Source organism: Salvelinus alpinus, chromosome 13, assembly GCF_045679555.1.
Source record: "Salvelinus alpinus chromosome 13, SLU_Salpinus.1, whole genome shotgun sequence".
Taxonomy (NCBI): Eukaryota; Metazoa; Chordata; class Actinopteri; order Salmoniformes; family Salmonidae; genus Salvelinus; species Salvelinus alpinus.
Window position 1 is genome coordinate 15,710,159 of NC_092098.1, and position 24,966 is coordinate 15,735,124.

Consider the following 24,966-nt stretch of genomic DNA (forward strand, 5'->3'; position numbering starts at 1 on the left):
GCAAGAGTAGATAAACTCTCTCAAACTTCATCAGCTAAAATCTAACAAGGCAAGAGTAGATAAACCCTCTCAAACTTCATCAGCTAAAATCTAACAAGGCAAGAGTAGATAAACCCTCTCAAACTTCATCAGCTTGTAGTTGGTCGTCAAAATTGTACTGATAAACGATGGGGAATAGGAGCCTGCTCGCCCTTCTGCAGCTTGACTTCCAATGCATGCTTGTCCCAACCCACGTTTTGACAACTGAATGGGGACTGCCTGCCCGCCCATTTGATCGATGCAAAATACATTTGATTAACAACTAAGATATATGCATGCTAACTGTGGATAACTCCCCTTTCTAGGGAGTTTTTCCTAGCCACCGTGCTTCTACACCTGCATTGCTTGCTGTTTGGGGTTTTAGGCTGGGTTTCTGTACAGCACTTCGAGATATTAGCTGATGTACGAAGGGCTATATAAAATAAACTTGATTGATTGATTGATGGTTCAAGTTCAGCATAGCTAGCTAGCTAGCAAAGTGATTCACATGTCTTGCTAGCTAACCAAATGATACCTGCATCTCTAGCTGTAGCCACTGAAAAACAATTTGAGGGGAAAAAGTTGGCCACTTGTCCAATGATATGACATCGTCCCAGCAGCTAGTTAGCTAGCTTACGTTAGGCTCCGTGCTTTTAGCTTGCTAAATAAATAGCTAAATAAATAGTTATGCTGGCTTATTAGCCACGTTATGACTGACTTGTGATCATTGCCCTTGCTTTGATTGTATTGACATTCCCAGCCTTAGTTATATTCATCCGTTTTTGTCAAAATATTGAGTCATTGAAACTGAAACAGTGTATCCCGAATGACTGGAGGCAGCAAAGTTTCAGTTTTGCAGTTTTGCTTTAAAGTCTATCAGCAGGCAGGCAGAGGCACAGAGCAGTTTCATTGCTAAACTGTGATGGTAGCAACCCTGAGTCAGGGCTCCTTACATACGGTTAAATGATATGAAACAAGGCAGACACATTTTTTATTTTCAATAGTTCTTTAAGTCACATCTGGTCAGTTTGTAGATTTGCACATTTCTTCTTCTTCATATCCCGTTGTAATGTTGTAGTCGTGGCAGCTCATGGTTGTGGTTAAAATATAATGAAGCCTATTATGTGTTTATTGTCTATTGCATTCCAGGAAACTGCTGATTTCAATAGGATATAGAGGTTGGTCAGGTTAAGAGTCTTAAAGCCTTGGGAGCTCGTTCTTCCCCCGAAGACATTACTACCAGGTTTATAGATTTAAGGCAGATTTACCTCACCAGATAACGTGCTTTGCACCGCCCACAACAGCAGAGCTCTCCAGAGGGTGGTGCGGTCTGCCCAACGCATAACCGGGGGAAAACTACCTGCCCTCTAGGACACCTACAGTACAGCACCCGATGTCACAAGAAGGCCAAAAAGATAATCAAGGACAACAACCACCCGAGCCACTGCCTGTTCACCCCACTATCATCCAGAAGGCAAGGTCAATACAGGTGCATCAAAGCTGGGACCGAGAGACTGAAAAGCAGCTTTTATCTCAAGGCCATCAGACTGTTAAATAGCAATCACTAGCACCTTAGAGGCTGCTGCCGTATATACAAAGACTTGAAATCACTGGCCACTTTAATAATGGAACACTAGTCACTTTAGTAATGTTTACAAATTTTGCATTACTCATCTCATATGCATATACTGTTTTCTATTCTACTCTATTTTAGTCTATGCCACCCCGACATTGCTTGTTCATATATTTATATATTCTTAAATCTATTCCTTTACTTTAGATTTGTGTGTATTGTGTGTATTGTTGTGAAATTGTTAAATATTACTGTACTGTTAGAGCTAGAAACACAAGCATTTCTCTACACCCACAATAACATCTGCTAAACACGTGTATGTGACCAATAACATTTTGCACAGAAGCAACCATTTGGTCAAGGAAACCTGGAAAATATGCCTTTATTTGATATTGGTACTCCCTTGAGGATTTATCTGCCTTTAGATGGGCATTTATATGGTTTTTATGGCATTTATATGGTTTTACCTATAACAAGTAGTTACCCTGCTTGGACTTTTCACGTGTAATGTTACAAAGTGGGCTTGTTTTTGTCATTGATCTACACAAAATACTCCATAATGTCAAAGTGAAAAGAAAACTCTATGTTTACAAATAATAATACAACATTTAAATATAAAATTAAATATATACACAGTTGGCTCCAGAATCCACTAATTTGAAAGGGTGTCCACATACCTCTGTGTGTGTGTGTGTGAACCTGAGAAGCCCCAGAGAGCGGGGAACAGGACCCTGAATGCTGAAGCGTGTAGCGCGTAAAAATCATCTTTCCTTGGTTGCAACACTCACTACCGAGTTCCAAACTGCCTCTGGAAGCAACGTCAAAACAATAACTGTTCTTCGGGAGCTTCATGAAATGGGTTTCCATGGCCAAGAAGCCGTACACAAGCCTAAGAACACCATGCGCAATGCCAAGCGTTGAATGGAGTGGTGTAAAGCTCGCCGCCATTGGACTCTGGAGCAGTGAATACGTGCATTCTCTGGAGTGATGAATCAGTCTTTACCATCTGGCAGTTTGACGGACAAATCTGGGTTTGGCGGATGCCAGGAGAACTCTACCTGCCCCAATGCATAGTGCCAACTGTAAACTTTGGTGGAGGAGGAATAATGTTCTGGGGCTGATTTTCATGGTTTGGACTAGGCACATTAGTTCCAGTGAAGGGAGATCTTAATGCTACAGCATACAATGACATTCTAGACAATTCTGTGCTTCCAACTTTATGGCAACAGTTTGGGGAAGGCACTTCCTGTTTCAGCATGACAATACCCCGTGCACAAAGCGAGGTCCATACAGAAATGGTTTGTCGAGATCAGTATGGAAGAACATGACTGGCCTGCACAGAGCCCTGACCTCAACCCATTGAACACCTTTGAGATTAATTGGAACGCCGACTGCGAGCCAAGCCTAATCGCCCAACATCAGTGCCTGACCTCACTAATGCTCTTGTGGCTCAATGGAAGCAAGTCCCCGCAGCAATGTTCCAATGTCTAGTGGAAAGCCTTCCCAGAAGAGTGGAGGATATTATAGTAGCAAAAGGGATACGAACTCCATATTAATGCCCATGATTTTGGAATGAGATGTTTGACGACATACTTTTGATCATGTCATTGGGGAAAGTATTCAGACCCCTTCACTTTTTCTAAATTTATTTACGTTACAGCCATATTTTAAAAATGATTAAATCGTTTTTTTACCTCATCAATCTCCACACAATACCCCATAATGACAAAGCAAAAACAGGTTTTTGGAAATTTTTGCAAATGTATAAAAAATTTAAAAACAGAAATATCATATTTACATAAGTATTCAGACCCTTTACTCAGTACTTTGTTGGAGCACCTTTGGCAGCGATTACAGCCTCGAGTCTTCTTAGGTATGATGCTACAAGCTTGGAACCCCTGTATTTGGGGAGTTTTCTCCAATTCTTCTCTACAGATTCTCTCAAGCTCTGTCAGGTTGGATGGGGAGCGTCGCTGCACAGATATTTTCAGGTCTCTTCAGAGATGTTCGATCAGGTTCATGTCCTGGCTCTGGCTGGGCCACTCAAGGACATTCAGAGACTTGTCTCGAAGCCACTCCCGCATTGTGTTGACTGTGTGCTTAGGGTCATTGTACTGTTGGAAGGTGAACCTTCACCACATCTGAGGTCCTGAGTACTCAGGAGCAGGTTTTCATCAAGGATCTCTCTGTACTTTGCTCTGTTCATCTTTCCCTCGATCCTGACTAGTCTCCCAGTCCCTGCCGCTGAGAAACATCCCCACAGCATGATGCTGCCACCACCATGCTTCACTGTTAGCAGTGTGGTTAGGGTTAAGGTTAGGTTAAAAATCAGATTTTATGACTATGTGGTGACCACACTGCAGAGCAGCCTCCAGAGCAAGATTCATGATGGAAAACGCTAACCTGCAGCCATGTCAAATCTGATTTATTTGCACTCAACTGGTTTTTAGACTCTTATTTGGCATTTCTTGTTGCTTGCTACAGTACCTACTCTGTTAACAGTTTGACAATAACGTGTGGTAGCTAACTAGTTTAATTATTTACAAACAAATTAGTGAATGTGCAAGAAAGCTAATCAGCTACCTAAATACACTGCTCAAAAAAATAAAGGGAACACTTAAACAACACAATGTAACTCCAAGTCAATCACACTTCTGTGAAATCAAACTGTCCACTTAGGAAGCAACACTGATTGACAATAAATTTCACATGCTGTTGTGCAAATGGAATAGACAAAAGGTGGAAATTATAGGCAATTAGTAAGACACCCCCAATAAAGGAGTGATTCTGCAGGTGGTGACCACAGACCACTTCTCAGTTCCTATGCTTCCTGGCTGATGTTTTGGTCACTTTTGAATGCTGGCGGTGCTCTCACTCTAGTGGTAGCATGAGACGGAGTCTACAACCCACACAAGTGGCTCAGGTAGTGCAGCTCATCCAGGATGGCACATCAATGCGAGCTGTGGCAAGAAGGATTGCTGTGTCTGTCAGCGTAGTGTCCAGAGCATGGAGGCGCTACCAGGAGACAGGCCAGTACATCAGGAGACGTTGAGGAGGCCGTAGGAGGGCAACAACCCAGCAGCAGGACCGCTACCTCCGCCTTTCTGCAAGGAGGAGCACTGCCAGAGCCCTGCAAAATGACCTCCAGCAGGCCACAAATGTGCATGTGTCTGCTCAAACGGTCAGAAACAGACTCCATGAGGGTGGTATGAGGGGCAGACGTCCACAGGTGGGGGTTGTGCTTACAGCCCAACACCGTGCAGGACGTTTGGCATTTGCCAGAGAACACCAAGATTGGCAAATTCGCCACTGGCGCCCTGTGCTCTTAACAGATGAAAGCAGGTTCACACTGAGCACATGAGCACATGTGACAGACGTGACAGAGTCTGGAGACGCCGTGGAGAACGTTCTGCTGCCTGCAACATCCTCCAGCATGACCGGTTTGGCGGTGGGTCAGTCATGGTGTGGGGTGGCATTTCTTTGGGGGGCCGCACAGCCCTCCATGTGCTCGCCAGAGGTAGCCTGACTGCCATTAGGTACCGAGATGAGATCCTCAGAGCCCTTGTGAGACCATATGCTGACACATGCACATTTGTGGCCTGCTGGAGGTCATTTTGCAGGGCTCTGGCAGTGCTCCTCCTGCTCAAAGGCGGAGGTAGCGGTCCTGCTGCTGGGTTGTTGCCCTCCTACGGCCTCCTCCACGTCTCCTGATGTACTGGCCTGTCTCCTGGTAGCGCCTCCATGCTCTGGACACTACGCTGACAGACACAGCAAGCCTTCTTGCCACAGCTCGCATTGATGTGCCATCCTGGATGAGCTGCACTACCTGAGCCACTTGTGTGGGTTGTAGACTCCATCTCATGCTACCACTAGAGTGAGAGCACTGCCAGCATTCAAAAGTGACCAAAACATCAGCCAGGAAGCATAGGAACTGAGAAGTGGTCTGTGGTCACCACCTGCAGAATCACTCCTTTATTGGGGGTGTCTTGCTAATTGCCTATAATTTCCACCTTTTGTCTATTCCATTTGCACAACAGCATGTGAAATTTATTGTCAATCAGTGTTGCTTCCTAAGTGGACAGTTTGATTTCACAGAAGTGTGATTGATTTGGAGTTACATTGTGTTGTTTAAGTGTTCCCTTTATTTTTTTGAGCAGTGTAGCTAGTTGACTGCTGTAGCTAGAAAAAAAGGACTTGTTTCGAAAGTTGGATAAACTTATCTTTTGAGGCTTTAAAATGTTTAATTCAAAACAACTGGGAAACGTCCAATGCAGATATTGCTGTCATGTTATCTTGCAACAGAACTTATGAGTGACAGGAAGCACAACCACCAACATCAATCAGCCTACACCACTGTGCACACACCTGTCGTTACTATGACAACTAGCTTAGCCATGTCAGCAAATGACCGCTCTGAACACACACAAATCTGATTTGGTCACTTGTAACTTGCTGTTTGGACAGTCAGTATTGGAAAAACAAAACTGATTTGAGCATTAAGGACTGCAGTGAACAGGGCTCTAGAGACTTACCCAAAAACACTCAAAGCTGTAATAGCTGCTTAAGGTGTTTCTAGCATGTATTGACTCAGATAATCAAAATATATTAGTGTTTCAATTTCATTCATTTGTAAAAAACAAAACAAAAAAAACAACAAAAAAACACACACTTTGATATAACATAGTATTTTGTGTAGATCAGTGATAAAACCCCATTAAATCCCACTTTGTAGCACAATAAAATGTGAAGAAGTCCAAGTGGGATGAATACTTATTATAGGCCCTGTAGGCAGGTCCCAGCCAAGGAAAAAGTGCCATTTTGTCCAGTAACAAATTTCACAGTGATTTTATCATCTTTATTGTTTACTGGTTACATTGAAACATCAATTAAAACGGAAATGCCTTATTTGCATACGTTTTCAGACGCTTTGCGAAATTGAGCTTAGGTGCATCCTGTTTCCATTGATCATCCTTGAGATGTTCCTACAACTTGATTGTGGTAAATTCAATTGATTGGACATGATTTGGAGAAGAAAAATATATATATATTTCACCTTAATGTAACCAGGTAGGCCAGTTGAGAACAAGTTCTCATTTACAACTGCGACCTGGCCAAGATAAAGCAAAACAGTGCGACAAAAACAACAACACAGAGTTACACATAAACAAACGTAAGTCAATAACACAATAGAAATATCTATGTACAGTGTGTACAAATGTAGAAGAGTAGGGAGGTAAGGCAATAAATAGGCCATAGAGGCTAAATAATTACAATTTAGTATTAACATTTGAGTGATAGATGTGCAGATGATGATGTGCAAGTAGAGATACTGGGGTGCAAAGAGCAAGAAGATAAATAACAATATGGGGATGAGGTAGTTGGGTGAGCTATTTACAGATTGGCTGTGTACAGGTACACTGATCGGTAAGCTGCTCTGACAGCTGATGTTTAAAGTTAGAAAGGGAGATATAAGTCTCCAGCTTCAGTGATTTTTGCAATTCGTTCCAGTCATTGACAACAGAGAACTGGAAGGAAAGGCGGCCAAAGGAAGTGTTGGCTTTGGGGATGACCAGTGAGATATACCTGCTGGAGTGTGTGCTACGGGTGGGTGTTGCTATGGTGACCAGTGAGCTGAGATAAGGCTGGACTTTACTCAGCAAAGACTCATAGATGACCTGGATCCAGTGGGTTTAGCAACGAATATGTAGCGAGGGCCAGCAAACGAGAGCATACAGGTCGCAGTGGTGGGTAGTACATGGGGCTTTGGTGACAAAACTGATGGCACTGTGATAGACTACATCCAGTTTGCTGAGTAGAGTGTTGGAGGCTATTTTGTAAATGACATCGCTGAAGTCAAGGATTGGTAGGATAGTCAGTTTTACGAGGGTATGTTTGGCAGCATGAGTGAAGGAGGCTTTGTTGCGAAATAGGAAGCCGATTCTAGATTTAATTTTGGATTGGAGATGTTTAATATGAGTCTGGAAGGAGAGTTTACAGTCTAACCAGACAACTAGGCATTTGTATTCGTCCACATATTCTAAGTCAGAACCGTCCAGAGTAGTGATTCTAGTCGGGCGGGTGGGTACGGGCAGCAATCGGTTGAAGAGCATGCATTTAGTTTTACTAGCCTTTAAAAGCAGTTGGAGGCCACGGAAGGAGTGTTGTATGGCATTGAAGCTCGTTTGGAGGTTTGTTAACACAGTGTCTTAAACCTCTACCGCTTCTCTCTCCCGGATCCGGGATCCTCCTCATCAAAAAAGCTGACTAGCATAGCCTAGCCTAACGGGACAGGGATATCATATAATATAATTTCATGAAATCACAAGTCCAATACAGCAAATGAAAGATAAACATCTTGTGAATCCAGCCATCATTTCCGATTTTTAAAATGTTTTACAGCGAAAACACAATATGTATTTATATTAGCTAACCACAATAGCCAAACACACAACGGCATGTTTTCACCATGTTTCCACCGCATAGGTAGCTTTCACAAAACCCAGAAATAGAGATAAAATTAATCACTAACCTTGAACAACTTCATCAGATGACAGTCTTATAACATCATGTTATACAATACATTTATGTTTTGTTCAAAAATGTGCATATTTGAGGTATAAATCGTAGTTTTACATTGCAGCCACCATCACAAATAGCACCAAAGCAGCCAGAATAATTACAGAGAGCAACGTGAAATACATAAATACTCATCATAAAACATTTATGAAAAATACATGGTGTACAGCAAATGAAAGATAAACATCTTGTGAATCCAGCCAATATTTTAAGTGTTTTACAGCGAAAACACAATATGTATTTCTATTAGCTCACCACAATAGCCAAACACACAACGCCATTTATTCACCGTAAAGATAGCTTTCACAAAACCGACAAATAGAGATCAAATTAATCACTAACCTTTGGACAACTTCATCAGATGACAGTCTTATAACATCATGTTATACAATACATTTATGTTTTGTTCGAAAATGTGCATATTTAGAGCTGCAAATCGTGGTTATACATTGTGAATACGTAGGAACAATTCACCAAAATCTCCGGAGATATTTTGGACAGTCACCTAATCTAATCAAAGAACTCATCATAAACTTTACAAAAAAATACATGTTGTACAGCAAATGAAAGATACACTGGTTCTTAATGCAACCGCTGTGTTAGATTTTTAAAAATAACTTTAGTAGAACATACAGCATGCAGTATTGTGAGACAGCGCTCACATATTCTCCGCCTTGTTGGAGCCAACATTTACCACAAAAATACGAAATAAAATCATAAATATTCTCTTACCTTTCTTGATCTTCCATCAGAATGTAGTGCAAGGAGTCCTATTTCCAGAATAAATCGTTGTTTGGTTTTAGAATGTCCATTTCTTCTGTCGAATTAGCTAGCATTGGGGAGCGCACGTGTCCATCAACTCTTGGCGCAAAGAACGAAAAATTCCAAAAGTCCCAATAAACGTTGAATAAACTGATCAAACTCGGTTGAAAAATCCTACTTTATGATGTTTTTCTCATATGTATCAAATAAAATCAGAGCCGGAGCAATTCGCCGTGTATACCGAACGCTTTTCAGAAGACAATGTGGAGTTCCCTCGCACGCCGTCGAAAACTGACAAAAGAGCTGACCTGTCACTCCAAAAGCTCTTATTCGGCCTCACATCAAGCTAGACACCCCATTCAACCTTCTACTGCCTGTTGACATCTAGTGGAAGGTGTATGAAGTGCACACAGATCCATAAATAAAAGCCAGTTGAATAGGCAGGCCCTGACACAGAGCCTAGTTTTCAGATTTTTCACTTCCTCTATGGAAGTTTGCTGCCAAATGAGTTCTGTTTTACTCACAGATATAATTCAAACAGTTTTAGAAACTTCAGAGTGTTTTCTATCCAATAGTAATAATAATATACATATTGTATGATCTAGAACAGAGTACGAGGCCGTTTAATTTGGGCACGATTTTTTCCAAAGTGAGAACAGCGCCCCCCTATTCACAAGAAGTTAAGAAGGGCCAGATGTATACAGAAGGGTGTTGTCTGCGTAGAGGTGGATCAGAGAATCACCAGCAGCAAGAGTGACATCATTGATATATACAGAGAAGAGAGTCGGCCCGAGAATTGAACCCTGTGGCACCCCCATAGAGACTGCCAGAGGTCCGGACAACAGGCCCTCCGATTTAACACACTGAACTATATCTGAGAAGCAGTTGGTGAACCAGGCGAGGCAGTCATTTGAGAAACCAAGGCTATTGAGTCTGCCGATAAGAATGCGGTGATTGACAGAGTCGAAAGCCTTAGCCAGGTTGATGAAGACGGCTGCGCAGTACTGTCTTTTATCGATGGCGGTTATGATATTGTTTAGGACCTTGAGCGTGGCTGAGGTGCACCCATGACCACCTCGGAAACCAGAGTGGGATTCGAAATGGTCTGTGATCTTGGCTTTCGAAGATTGGCTTTCGAAGATTTTAGAAAGGCAGGGCAGGATGGATATTGGTCTGTAACAGTTTGGGTCTAGAGTGTCACCCCCTTTGAAGAGGGGGATAACCGCGGCAGCTTTCCAATCTTTGGGGATCTCAGATGATACGAAAGAGAGGTTGAACAGACTAGTAATAGGGGTTGCAACAATTTCGGCAGATCATTTTAGAAAGAGAGGGTCCAGATTGTCTAGCAAAGCTGATTTGTAGGGGTCCAGATTTTGCAGCTCTTTCAGAACATCAGCTGTCTGGATTTGGGTGAAGGAGAAGCGGGGGGGGGGGGGGGGGTGCTGTGCTGTTGGACGGGGTAGGGGCAGCCAGGTGGAAAGCATGGCCAGCTGTAGAGAAATGCTTATTGAAATGATCGATTATCGTATATTTATCGGTGGGGACAGTGTTTCCTAGCCTCAGTGCAATGGGCAGCTGGGAGGAGGTGCTCTTATTCTCCATGGACTTTACAGTGTCCCAAAACCTTTTGGAATTAGTGCTACAGGATGCAAATTTCTGAGATGAGGTCAATATCCTTCCAGGATTCCCAGGCCAGGCCGATTAGAAACGCCTGCTTGCTGAAGTGTTTTAGGGAGTGTTTGAAAGTGACGAGGGGTGGTCGTTTGACCGCAAACCCATTACGGATGCAGGCAATGAGGCAGTGATCACTGAGATCCTGGTTGAAGACAGCAGAGGTGTATTTAGAGGGCAAGTTGGTCAGGATGATATCTAAGAGTGTGCCTATGGTTACGGATTTAGGGTTGTACCTGGTAGGTTCCTTGATAATTTGTGTGAGATTGAGGGCATCTAGTTTAGATTGTAAAACAGCCGGGGTGTTAAGCATATCCCAGTTTAGGTCACCTAACAGTATGAACTCTGAAGATAGATGGGGGGCAATCAATTCACATATGGTGTCCAGGGCACAGCTGGGGGCTGAGGGGGGGGGGGGGGTCTATAACACGTGGCAACGGTGAGAGACTTGTTTCTGGAAAGGTGGATTTTTAAAAGTAGAAGCTCGAATTGTTTGGGCACAGAACTCTGCAGGCTATCTTTGCAGAAGATTGCAACTCAGCCCCCTTTGGCAGTTCTATCTCGTCGGAAAATGTTGTAGTTGGGGATGGAAATTTCAGGATTTTTGGTGTCCTCCCTAAGCCAGGATTCAGACACGGCTAGGACGTCATGGTTGGCGGAGTGTGCTAAAGCAGTAAATTAAACAAACTTAGGGAGGAGGCTTCTAATGTTAACATGCATGAAATCAATGCTTTTACGGTTATGGAGGTCAACAAATGAGAGAGCCTGGGGAATGGGAGTGGTGCTGGGGGCTGCAGGGCCTGGATTAACCTCTACATCACTAGAGGAACAGAGGAGGAGTAGGATAAGGGTACGGCTAAAGGCTATAAGAACTGGTCGTCTAGTGTCGTTCGGAACAGAGAGTAAAAGGAGCAGATTTCTGAGCGTGGAAGAATAGATTCAAGGCATAATGTACAGACAAGGGTATGGTAGGATGTGAGTACAGTGGAGGTAAACCTAGGCATTGAGTGACGATGAGAGAGGTTAAGTCTCTAGAGGCACCAGTTTAGCCAGGTGAGGTCACTGCATGTGTGAGGGGTGGAACAAAAGGGCTATCTAAGGCATATTGGGCAGGGCTGAGGGCTCTACAGTGACATAAGACAATAATCACTTACCAAAACAGCAATAGACGAGGCATATTGACATTAGGGAGAGGCATGTGTAGCTGGGTGATCATAGGGTCCAATGAGTAGCAATAGATTAGTCAGGGAGCCGATTCAGTTGTCGCTACTACGCTAGGCGAGCTGGAGACACGGCGATTCAGACAACTAGCGGGCCGGGGCTAGCAGATGGGGTCGCAACGGAAGAGCCTGTTGAAGCCACCTCGGACCATTACGTCGGCAGACCAGTCGTGATGGATCAGCGGGGCTCCGTGTCGGCAGTAAAGGGTCCAGGCCAATTGGCAAAAGAGGTATTGTAACCGAAGAATTGGCTAGTGGACCTCTTTGGCTAGCCGGTAAATGGGTCTAGCTCTAGGTTAGCTCAAGGCTAACTTGTGCTTGCTTCGGGACAGAAACGTCAACCAGGAGTAGCCACTCGGATTGCTGCAAGCTAGCTGCGATGATCCGGTGTAAAGGTTCAGAGCTTGCGGTAGGAATCCGGAGATGTGGTAGAGAAAAATAAATCAGTCCGATATGCTCTGGGTTGTTATCGTGCTGTGCAGACTGTCAGGTATTGGCCGAGCTGAGGTTGGCTGGTGTCCGAGTTAACAGGGAAGACCGCTAGCAGTGGCTAACTGTCTACTAATTAGCAGCTAGTTAGCTGGCTAGCTTCTGATGGGGATCTGGTTCTAAAGTATAAATATAGCAGATCAGTACCACATTGGGTGAGGCGGGTTGCAGGAGAGTATATTCAGTCCGTAGATGGAAAGTGAGATTAAAATATATACGAAATATATACGGGGGAAAAACGAGGGAAAACTATATTTACATGGGACAGGACGGGACAAGACAAAACACACGTCCGACTGCTACGCCATCTTGGAACAATTAAGGCACACGCCTGTCTATATAAGGTCCCATAGTTGACAGTGCATGTCAGATCAAAAACCAAGCCATGAGGTTGAAGGAATTGTCCGTAGAGCTCCGAGACAGAGCAATCGGGGATAGGGGCTTGGTCAGGGAGATGACCAAGTACCCTATGGTCACTCTGACAGAGCTCCAGAGATCCTCTGTGAAGATGGGAGTACCTTCCAGAAGGATAACCATCTCTACCTTTATGGTAGAGTGGCCAGACGGAAGCCACTCCTCAGTAAAAGGCACATGACATCCTGCTTGGAGTTTACCAAAAGGCACCTAAAGGACTCATGATAAACAAGATTATCTGGTCTGAATGCCAAGAGTCACGGCTGGAGGAAACCTGGCAACATCGCTACAGTGAAGCATGGTGGTGGCAGCATAATGCTGTGGTGATGTTTTTCAGCGGCAGGGACTGGGGGACTAGTCAGGATCAAGGGAAAGATAAACAGAGCAAAATACAGAAAGAACCTTGATGGAAAACTGCTCCAGAGCACTCAGGATGTCAGACGAGAGCGAAAGTTATTCTTCCAACAGGACAATGACCCTAAGCACACAGCCAGGACCACACAGGAGTGGCTTAGGGACAATTCTATGAATGTCCTTGAGTGGCCCAGCCAGAGCCCGGACTTGAACCCGATCAAACATCTCTGATAAGACCTGAAAATAGCTGTGCAACCTGACAGAGCTTGACAGGATCTGCAGAGAAATATGGGAGAAACTCCCCAAATACAAGTGTGCCAAGCTTGTAGCGTCAGTCCTAAGAAGACTCGAGGCTGTAATCGCTGCCAAAGGTTCTTCAACAAAGTACTGAGTAAAGGGTCTGAATACTTAGAGTACCAGTCAAAAGTTTGGACAAACCTACTCATTCAAGGGTTTTATTTATTTTTACTATTTTCTACTTTGTAGAATAATAGTGAAGACATCAAAACTATGAAATAACACATATGGAATCATGTAGTAACCAAAAAAAGTGTTAAATAAATAAAAATATATTTTAGATTCTTCAAAGTAGCCACCCTTTGCACACTCTTGGCATTCTGTCAACCAGCTTCCCACATATGCTAAGCACTTGTTGGCTGCTTTTCCTTCACTCTGCGGTCCAACTCATCCCAAAACATCTCAATTGGGTTAAGGTCAGGTGATTGTGGAGGCCAGGTCATCTGATGCAGCACTCATTCACTCTCCTTCTTGGGCAAATAGCCCTTACGCAGCCTAGAGGTGTGTTGGGTTGTTGTCTTGTTGAAAATCAAATGATTGTCCCACTAAGTGCAAACCAGATGGGATGGCATATCGCAGCAGAATGCTGTGGTAGCCATGCTGTTTAAGTGTACCTTACATTCTAAGTAAATCACAGACAGTGTCACCAGAAAAGCACCATCACACCTCCTCCATGCTTCACGGTTGGAACCAAACATGCAGAGATCATCCGTTCATATACTCTGCGTCTCACAAAGACACGGCGGTTGGAACCAAAAATCTAAAATTTGTACTCATCAGAAAAAAGGACAGATTTCCACCGGTCTAATGTCCATTGCTCGTGTTTCTTTGCCCAAGCAAGTCTCTTCTTATTATTGGTATCCTTTAGTAGTGGTTTCTTTGCAGCAATTCGACCATGAAGGCCTGATTCACACAGTCTCTTCTGAACAGTTGATGTTTATATGTGTCTGTTACTTGAAGTCTGTGAAGCATTTATTTGGGCTGCAATCCATCTGGCTCCATCTTCTCCCATTGCCTGCCACTGGGCTTCCTCTCATCACCATATTTGGTGGTGAGTGGAAATGCCAGCCTGATGCTTCAGGTTACCACCGTATTAATAGGCAGCATGCAGTAGAATGCGTTAATCAGTTGATTGACAGGTGTAGGACTGTAGAATGATAAACTGTCCTCTAGTGTGGATGCTCACCAATGTTTTGTAGTTATGTAGACTATAGTTTATTATTATAGTTATCGTTATAGTTATTGGCTTGGTGGAGGCCCTTAACTCTTACACAACACGACTACCATTATTATCACGTCAGAAATACTAATAACTCTAGCTAACGTTAGCGAACATGAATGAAATAAGTATAAAATTACACTTATACACTCATTCTTATTACTTTACTTTTATGCTCTATATATTGACTCTTCAAATAATTTACTTCAGCAAGTTTGCCATGGCGCGCTGCAGTAGGGAAGTAAAGTGGAAGTTGAATCCATCGCTTCCATTATTTGGCTATGCCCATAACAACGTTAATAAATGACGGCAGGTAGCCTAGTGGTTAGAGTGTTGGGTCAGTAACTGGTAAGGCTGCTGGATCGAATCCCTGAGCTGACAAGGTAAAAATCAGGTGTTCTGCCCCTAAGCAAGGCAGTTAACCCACTGTTCCCTGGGTGCTGTTGATTATGGCAGCCCCCCACACCTCTCTGATTCAGAGGGGTTGGGTTAAATGCAGAAGATGCATTCAGTTGTACAGCTGACTATGTATCCCCCTTTCTCAAATGAAGAGGATATATCCATAATACTGCTGAAGTTGTCAACATTTACTGAACCAAACCAATAAAAGTGACTTGGTTTCTTTGAATATGTCACAGTTCTTTAAGGACTGGCAACAGGACAATTCTGTCAAATGCCAGATTCGCTGGCATTTGCCCCAGTGGGCCTGTTGGGGGCCTCGAGGATAGAAATGGGCATTTGCATTAGAAATGCCTAGGACAATTTCTGGTCCCAATCTGTCCCTGTCTGAGACATTAGTTACTGACTGAGTTGAACTTTCCTTAAGGAACAGCTGGTAATTTGTTACCTAATAATCATGGCAATTTTCACTAATGTACATATGTGTCTGTTGTTTTTTAATCAGTCTATCAACCAATGACCCACCCTAGCAAAACAGCAGGCAGTATGACCCTTGGGACCTACTTTACTGCCTAAATGAGCATTAAAGCTTCTCTGTGGGCTGTGGATAGCATCAAATCATGCTATGATTAGCATCAGATGAAGCTGTGGATGCCTTTGCCAGGGGATCTGCTTCTGTGATGTCAACTGAGTGTTATGGAATGTCAGATTTGCTTCTTCTGAAGAGAGGAAGACCTGCTGTAAGTGGAGCATTTTGTGATATAAAGTTTTGGAGTCATCATCAGTTTACGGTAGGTAGCCTAGTGGTTAAGAGCGTTGGGCCGGTAACTGAAAGGTCGCTGATTCAAATCTCTGAGCCGACTAGGTGAAATATCTGTTGATGTGCCCTTGAGCAAGGCACTTAACCCTAATCACTCCTGTCAAATCATTGAGAGCATTTTGACTGGCTGTGTCTCTGCCTGGTATGGCAATCAAATCAAACTTTATTTGTCACATGTGCCGAATACAAGAAGTGTAGACCTTACCGTGAAATGCTTACTTACAAGCCCTTAACCAACAGTGCAGCTCAAGAAATAGCACTGCCCTCAATCGCATTGGCGCTACATCACTGGGGCAGAGCTCCCAGCCATCCAGGACATCTATATCAGGCGGTGTGAAAGGAAGGCCTGGAAAATCGTTAAAGACTCCAACCACCCAAGCCATAGACTATTCTCTCTGCTTCCGCACGGCAAGCGGTACCAGTGCTTCAAGTCTGGCACCAACAGGCTCTTGAACAGCTTCTATCCCCAAGCAATAAGACTGCTAAATAGCTAACAATAGTTATACAGACTGTCAGAGTTAACCTTGTATCCTTATTGACCTTTTATTTTTGTTTGGGCACAGTATTTTAGTATGGTATTGGAACTGACCCTGTATATAGTATGGTATTGGAACTGACCCTGTATATAGTATGGTATTGGAACTGACCCTGTATATAGTATGGTATTGGAACTGACCCTGTATATAGTATGGTATGGAACTGACCCTGTATATAGTATGGTATTGGAACTGACCCTGTATATAGTATTGTATTGAACTGACTCTGTATATAGTATGGTATTGAACTGACCCTGTATATAGTATGGTATTGGAACTGACCCTGTATATAGTATGGTATTGGAACTGACCCTGTATATAGTATGGTATTGGAACTGACCCTGTATATAGTATGGTATTGAACTGACCCTGTGTATAGTATGGTATTGGAACTGACCCTGTATATAGTATGGTATTGGAACTGACTCTGTATATAGTATGGTATTGGAACTGACCCTGTGTATAGTACGGTATTGGAACTGACCCTGTATATAGTATTGTATTGGAACTGACCCTGTATATAGTATGGTATTGGAACTGACCCTGTATATAGTATGGTATTGGAACTGACCCTGTATATAGTATGGTATTGTGTTCTTCATATTTCTTCTTATTTCTTTGTAAAAAATTCTAGTATTACATTGTTATTGATAATTGCATTGTTGGGTTTTGAGTTTGCAAGAAAGGCATTTTACTGTACTTGTGCATGTGACATTAAAACTTGAAGACTTTAAACTTAAAAACTTGAAAATCCAGCTTGATTTATGCAAAACATTTCAGACATGGAATGCAATGTATTGTGCTTCACATAATATTATATTTTTGTTTAATATGAAAATAAAAACGGAAATATTTACTACACAACAAACAAAAGAGAATAAAAAACAAAAGAATAACAATAAATACTGAATGACTAAAAAGGAAAAAGGAAAATAAGGAAAATCAAAGCTAAAAAGGTGTGTTTTAAGATCTCTTTTAAATATGTCCACAGTTTCGACTCCCCTCAGGTTCTCTGGCAGGCTATTTCAGAAGCTGGGTGCATAATAACTAAAGGCTCAATGCCTGTTGGTTCTAGGCTTTGGGATTATTAAAAGGCCAGTGCCAGAGGACCTGCGGGACCCACTCGGTACATAACTTAAAAGCATGTGTCACACCCTGACCTTAGAGAGGCTTTTTATGTCTCTATTTGGTTTGGTCAGGGTGTGATTTGGGGTGGGCATTCTATGTTTTTGTTTTCTATGTTTTGACCGGGTATGGTTCTCAATCAGGGACAGCTATCTATTGTTGTCTCTGATTGGGAACCATACTTAGGTAGCCCTTTTTCCCTCCTTTTGTAGTGGGTAGTTGTCTTTGTTTGTGGCACTATAGCCGAAGTTAAGCTTCACGGTCATTTCCTTGTTTTCTTGGCGACATTTCTGTAAATAAAAGGAAAATGGACGCTCACCACGCTGCGCTTTGGTCCCGTTCTTTCGACGGCCGTGACAGCATGTCTGATATGTATTGGGGTGCACAATCAGGGATTGATTTAAACATCGCTGTAAGACGTTCTGGATAAGATCAATCAATCAATCAAGTTTATTTTATATAGCCCTTCGTACATCAGCTAATATCTTGAAGTGCTGTACAGACGCCCAGCCTAAAACCCCAAACAGCAAGAGCGTCTGCTAGATGACTAAAATGTAAAATGTAATAATCTATTTCCTTTGCGTCTGAAGGAGGGGTTTGGAGTTGATCTGATTGACTGCAGTAAGATACTTCATGAGTGCCTCCCACTTTGGGTGTGTGTCAATCCCTACTTTTCTTGGCTCCATGTTCCATTGCGTTTGATTCGCTTGTAATTTGTCCGCTTGTAACCCAGTCTCCTGAGTGCCACCCGCCAGGTATGTATTTTCAGTCATTGGATTCCATTGAAGGTGGCAGCTGGCCTCTTCTGACACCTGTAAGGCTCTTAGTCTGGGCCAGGGGCTTGGATTATGTCACCACGGATGGTCGGGTGTGAGACAGATCAGCCGGAGGCTCATCACAGACACCTAGGGGGCAGAGGTGTTGTACTGCAATATTGAGGGAGCTAGCATGCAAGCATTTCACTGCACCTTTTATACATGCTGTAAACTGTATATGTGATGAATAACATTTTATTTGATTATTGATTATGTACTGGGCTTTATGTGTGTGTCTGTGTCTGTTTAAGGGTGGGTACTGGGCTCCAGTGTGTCTAAGTGAGAGTAGGTACTGGGCCCTGTGTGTGTGTCTATCTGTGTAAGTGTGGGTACTGGGCCCTGTGTGTGTGTTTGTCTGTGTAAGGGTGGGTACTGGCCTCCAGTGTGTCTATGTGAGGGTAGGTACTGTGCCCTGTGTGTGTTTTTGTTTTCATATGTGTTGGGAGGACGTTTTCACCAGCACTGTGTCTGTCTGTCTGCATGCGCTGTGTGTGTCTGTGCGGTCTCTGGCCCTGCCTATTGAAGTCTTTAAATGAGCGTATCTGTGAAACCCTCTTTATTGTGGCTTAATCTGCAGGCAGTAGTGGCCACATTTCAAACTGAATACCTCCCTGTGGGGCCGTATCTAATTGGACAAATTTGCCCAGCAGGGAGGCACAGAAGAGAGAGAGATTTGATATATGGGAATAGAAGGCTGCAGGCTGCAACAGATCCATCCACAGCCTGGTGGGCCCTTGTTGGGATGAGCTACAGGGGCTTAGTTGGGGACATCCAGTACGTAACCCTGATTAACTTGTAATTATTTTATGAACTCTACTCTGCTCTCAAAATAAACATATATTTACTTACTTCTGTACCCTGGCACCCAAATGGTGGAACAATCAAATGTCAGGACAGCTGAGTGCCATCTTTTCTGAACATGTCTGTAAACCTACTTCTTCGCAAAGTGTTGCAATTTGTGTTGCCACACAAATATAAATTATACATTTCATCCATAGCCAGTTGTTATGAACATTTGTCTGTTATTCATTCAAAGTGTTGTGTTTCTGTGATACTCAGAGGCTGAGACATTGGTGATTAAAACTTCTTATGGATCAGTGGACGCTAGCGTCCCACCTCGACAACTTCCGGTGAAATTGCAAAGCGCCAAATTCAAATTAAATTACTATAAATATTTAACTGTCATGAAATCACAAGTGCAATACATCAAAATAAAGCTTTACTTTACTTTACTCCAGCCGCCGTGTCAGATTTCAAAAAGGTATTAGGGCGAATGCAAACCATGTGATTATCTGAGGACAGCGCTCAGCTCACAAAACATTACAAACAGTTAGCAGCCAAGTAGCTTAGTCACGAAAGTCAGAAATAGCAATAAAATTAATCACTTACCTTTGATGATCTTCGTATGGTTGCAGTCACAAGACTCCCAGTTACACAATAAATGTTTGTTTTGTTCGATAAAGTCCCTCTTTATACCCAAAAACCTCAATTTTGTTGGCGCGTTTTGTTCAGTAATCCAATGGCTCAAATGCGGTCACAAGAGGCAGACTAAAATTCCAAATAGTATCCGTAAAGTTCGTAGAAACATGTCAAACGATGTTTATACTCAATCGTCAGGTTGTTTTTAGCCTCAATATAAAAGAAGAACAACGAAAGCCGCGCTCTCAGGATTGCGCACCAAACAGGTTGGGGACTTTCCACTGGCCTCTCATTGAAACTGCTCATTCTCCCTCATTCTTTAGAATAAAGGCCTGAAACAATGTCTAAAGACTGTTCACAGCTAGTGGAAGCCATAGGGAACGGAATCTGGGTCATATCCCTTTAAATGGTGGATAGGCTTTCAATGGAAAAACACCCATTTCAAAATAATAGCACTTCTTGGATGGATTTTCCTCAGGTTTTTGCCTGCCATTTCAGTTCTGTTATACTCACAGACATTATTTTAACAGTTTTGGGAACTTTAGAGTGTTCTCCATCCAAATCTACCAATTATATGCATATCCTAGCTTCTGGGCCTGAGTAGCAGGCAGTTTACTTTGGGCACGCTTTTCATCCAAAATTCCGAATGCTGCCCCGTATCCCAAAGTGTCACGCCCTGACCATAGATTGCTTTGTATGTTTCTATGTTTTGTTTTGTCAGGGTGTGATGTGGGTGGGCATTCTATGTTGTATGTCTAGGTTGTCTGTTTCTATGTGTTTGACCTAGTATGGTTCTCAATCAGAGGCAAGTGTCAGTCGTTGTCTCTGATTGGGAGCCATATTAAGGTAGCCTGTTTTTCATTGGTTTTTGTGGGTGGTTGTATCCTGTGTTAGTGTTTTCACCATACGGGACTGTTTCGGGTTGTTTGTTTTGTACTTTTGTTATTTCGTTCAGTGTTCTGTTTGATTTATTAAATATATCATTATGGACACTTACCACGCTGCGCATTGGTCCGATCCTTGCTACTCCTCTTCAGACGATGAAGAGGAAACCCGTTACACAAAGCTAATCTGACATACTGGTACGACCTAAGATGTTCACCGATATGGGCAATGGTGCCATCAGACTTTTAGCTATAACTTTGGAACACTATGGCCTATCAACTCCGTTTCAATTGCATCTGAAAGATGAAACTTTCATTATTGAATGGAAGCTAAATATGTATTTATATTGTTGAGTTATTTTTTGGTTAAAGTGACTATGCCCCCCAGGGGTCAAATCTGGGGTGGCTTCATATCGAACTCTTTTCAAGATACATGCTGTACATCTACCTTTATGCCAAATTTGACAAAGTTTACTATTGATTCCACAATTTCAGCGTACCACTACAAAATATCATGTATTTTTAATTCCTCCATATTAAAACAGAATCATGGTAAATGGTGTGTTTTTTCCCCCGGTAGCTTGTCAAAGTCCCAACATTTCCAAAAGATAAAAAAAAGGGTTTCAAAATGATTACATTTTTGACCCCTTTGGTTCAGAATTTACTCCTGTTGGCGCTTTTAGGGTTAAGATAAATGCACTAACTGTAAATAACAAAATATTTACTTACTATGACTGTGATATGTGGTTGTCTCTCACCTGGCTATCTTAAAACTTCTTCGCGATCAGTGTCACTTCCCTTGAGCTAACGTAGGCTAATGCGATTAGCATGAGGTTGTAAGTAACAAGAACATTTCCCAGGACATAGACATATGTGATATTGGCAGAAAGCTTAAATTCTTGTTAATATAACTGCACTGTCCAATTTACAGTAGCTATTACAGTGAAATAATACCATGCTATTGTTTGAGGAGAGTGCACCATTTTGAACATGAAAAGTTATTAACAAAACAAATTAGGCACATTTGGGCAGTCATGATACAACATTTTGAACAGAAATGCAATGGTTCATTGGATCAGTCTAAAACGAGTTAAGTGTGCGTAAATGGAAGGTTATTACCTTTTTATGCACTATTCTCTCTATGCGTATTCTGACCTTGAACTTCATTGATCCCTATTTTCTGAACCTGTTCTCTCAACGTGCTCTCTGTCTACAAAATTTGAACTAAAGGTACACTGTATTTAAAGGGATGGCTTAAGATAAATGAAAACTCCACGAGAAAATCTGTTGGCCAGCAAGTGGGAAGGTGTGCAGCAGTTGAATTACATTTATTCAGCAATCGCAAGGGAATCACGCCTGCGAAGCCTCTTACGCACCTTGATAAGGTAAGTCTACCAACTACTGAGAAGTAAGTGGTAAAAGCGTGAGAACGAATGTTATAATTTCCTAAGTCGGAATCGGGCTCTAACTTCAAAGGACTCAAATGTAAAAAAACAACAACATTTAACTTAATGTGAGAAATGTTTGTTATATTAAGCACGCTATGATGTCCAGGGTTGTGGTCAACTCCATTTCCGTTTCAGTCAATTCAAAAAGGAAACTAAATTCTACGGGCTGGGAATTGCTAGGGACCTCGATATTGTCACAATACTTAGGTTCCAATACACTATGTATTTTGATTCCATATGTAACATGATTATATATTTATATTGATTATGTGCCCCGTCCCATGTATCTGGACCTCTTTGCCCAACCACCTCAAAGAGACACAAACCCTCACTTCATTAAACATTTATTTTAAAAAACAGTATTTCTTCTATGCTTTCTCCACAAGCTGTGCATTACCTTCCTTCCCCTACAACATGCAATCATAGATAAAAAGGGAAACTCAGACATGTCACATGGGCTATAAATCTGAAGCATCTGTTTAGAACTTTTTCTCACCACCAAATATGGCAATGAGAGAAAGTCCAGTGTCGGGAAGTGGGGAAGGATGGAGCAAGATAAAACTTGGCTGACATTTAGCCAATTTTTTGTTTCTCCCCAATTTCGTGATATCCAAATGGTTGTTACAGTCTTGTCCCATCGCTGCATCTCCCCTACGGACTCGGGAGAGGCGAAGGTCAAGAGCCATGCGTCCTCCGAAACACAACCCTGCCAAGCCGCACTGCTTCTTGACACACTGCTCGCTTAACCCGGAATCCAGCCCCACCAATTTTGCAGAAGAAATACCCTACAACTGGCGACCGAAGTCAGCTTGCAGGTGCCCGGCGCGCCAAAGGGAGTCGTTAGAGCGCAATGGGACAAGGACATCCAGTCCGGCCAAACCCTCCCCTAACTCGGACAACACTGGACCAATTGTGCGCCGCCTCATGTGTCTCCCAGTCACGGTCGGCTGTGACACAGCCTGGGATCAAACCCGGGTCTATAGTGATGCCTCATGCACTGCGATGCAGTGCCTTAGACCGCTGTGCCACTCGGGAGGCCCATTCTGCAAATGTTCTAATCGGTAAAACATTAGATCTCAATACAGTTTTCCGTTCCCAAAACTGTACTATGTTACGAACAGAGTGCACTAAGTTTTGTAGAATTGACCCTTTCTAAAAGTTGTAAAAAATGGTGTTGTTTAGAAGGAGTGCAAAGGCTAATTGAGTTATTGCACATGTGCACTTCACAGAGTAGGCGTTCCCTAACGGAAATATGCAAATAGATGCGCCAATAGGATCTCGCTAGCTCATGCTCGGCTCTGCCCACCTCCTTGGTTGTTCTGCCCACTATCAAAGATAGTACATTATGAAGATGGGCAGAAACTTCTTCTCCAATAGAAGTCCCCAATCACGCTTGCAGGCGATGTCCTGGCGACGTTAGCTAGCTAAGCTCATGCGCAAAAGGCTCTGCATTTCAGGAATCACAGCCACGTACCCCTGGTGCACCGTTCAATAATTTTGCTATTTAAATAATTCCTTTTTAAAATTTAAAAAATCCCTCTTTTCGCCATTGCCCTTATTGGCTTCCATGCGTTTGAAACACGAGCTTGAAACGTGAGGTTGTCTGAGGCGTCGGACTTGGTTAGCTTGGTTAGCGACAGTTGCTATCCACTGGAGCACTGTATTTGGTTGCCAAAAATCTGGGGCGAAAGGTCAGTAGGATCTGTAAACATCCTGCGAGATCCAGATCTTTTCATAAGATCTGAGAGGTTGGATAAGGAGTACTTATTTTACTTGTTATGTGACCAACACATGTCAATACAGCTGCAAAGCATGGGATGTATGAGAGGTCAAAAGCCTTACAACATTCTCCCCCTGAAGTACTAGAATGAGGTACACAAATATGGACCAGTGGCCGGCACAACGTCAATAAACATTAAAGCGGAATGAATCATCTATACGTTTCATCAGTCTCTCTTTAGTGACCTAGTTTTCCAAACATTGTTTTTATCTCAATTCTAGCCTTCCGTCTCCCTCTTCCTTCCTGCTTAAAGCCCACCAAACTGTTTCGGCTAAAAGAAACATTACTAAGGTGTTGCTGACAATATGGACTACTATGAAGTTTGCCAGGCGTTGACACAATCAAAACATAAGAAGAAGACATGTTTGTTATTTCTATTTCCTTAGATGCACTTTCAATCCCATTTCCCTTCCACTAAAGCTTGTGGGTTAAGATGGCCTCATGCGTATGTGAGTAACAGATGCCATCATCCATGGTCAGGTAAAGAGCACTGTATGAGAAGTGGGCAGATGATGGAGCAGACATTTAAGGCACATATAATAACATCGGGCAGGCTTGGATGTTTATGGCTGACCCAGATCCTTTCATTAGAGCTACACCCTGTGTTAATCATCCCAACCATCAGGCTCCATTTCCTCCAACCTGCCTGTTCTTCTATCAGGGGATCTGGACTGTGTTTCCGCACTATAAGCACTGGTCTCTTGGGGTGGAACAGCTCATTTGCTCTCTCAATGGAGGTTGTCTCCTGCCCCGAGTTTTGCCGGTGTGTGTGTCCCTGTGTGTATAAGACATAACAGAACTCACAGCTGGTCCGAAGCACGGTCTTGTTTGAAAGCTTAGTAAAGGAAATCTGCCATATTTTACTGTCATACCTGTTAATCAATAGACTGTTTTGTGGATCTGAAGGAGAGAGCGAGACAGAGGTATGTGATACAGCCATAGATGTTCTTTTAGTAGATTATACAGCTTCTACACTATCTGATGTTGTTCTGTCTGTGATGATCCTTTCTGCTGTGTTCTAAGCTTGCATTGCAATTGCCTGTTGCACAGATAACTGACTTACATGAACTTGGTAAACATCAATTAGCAAACACTATGATGATGCTATACTATGTGTAAGTCATGTTTCTCTAGAGAAACTTCTCAC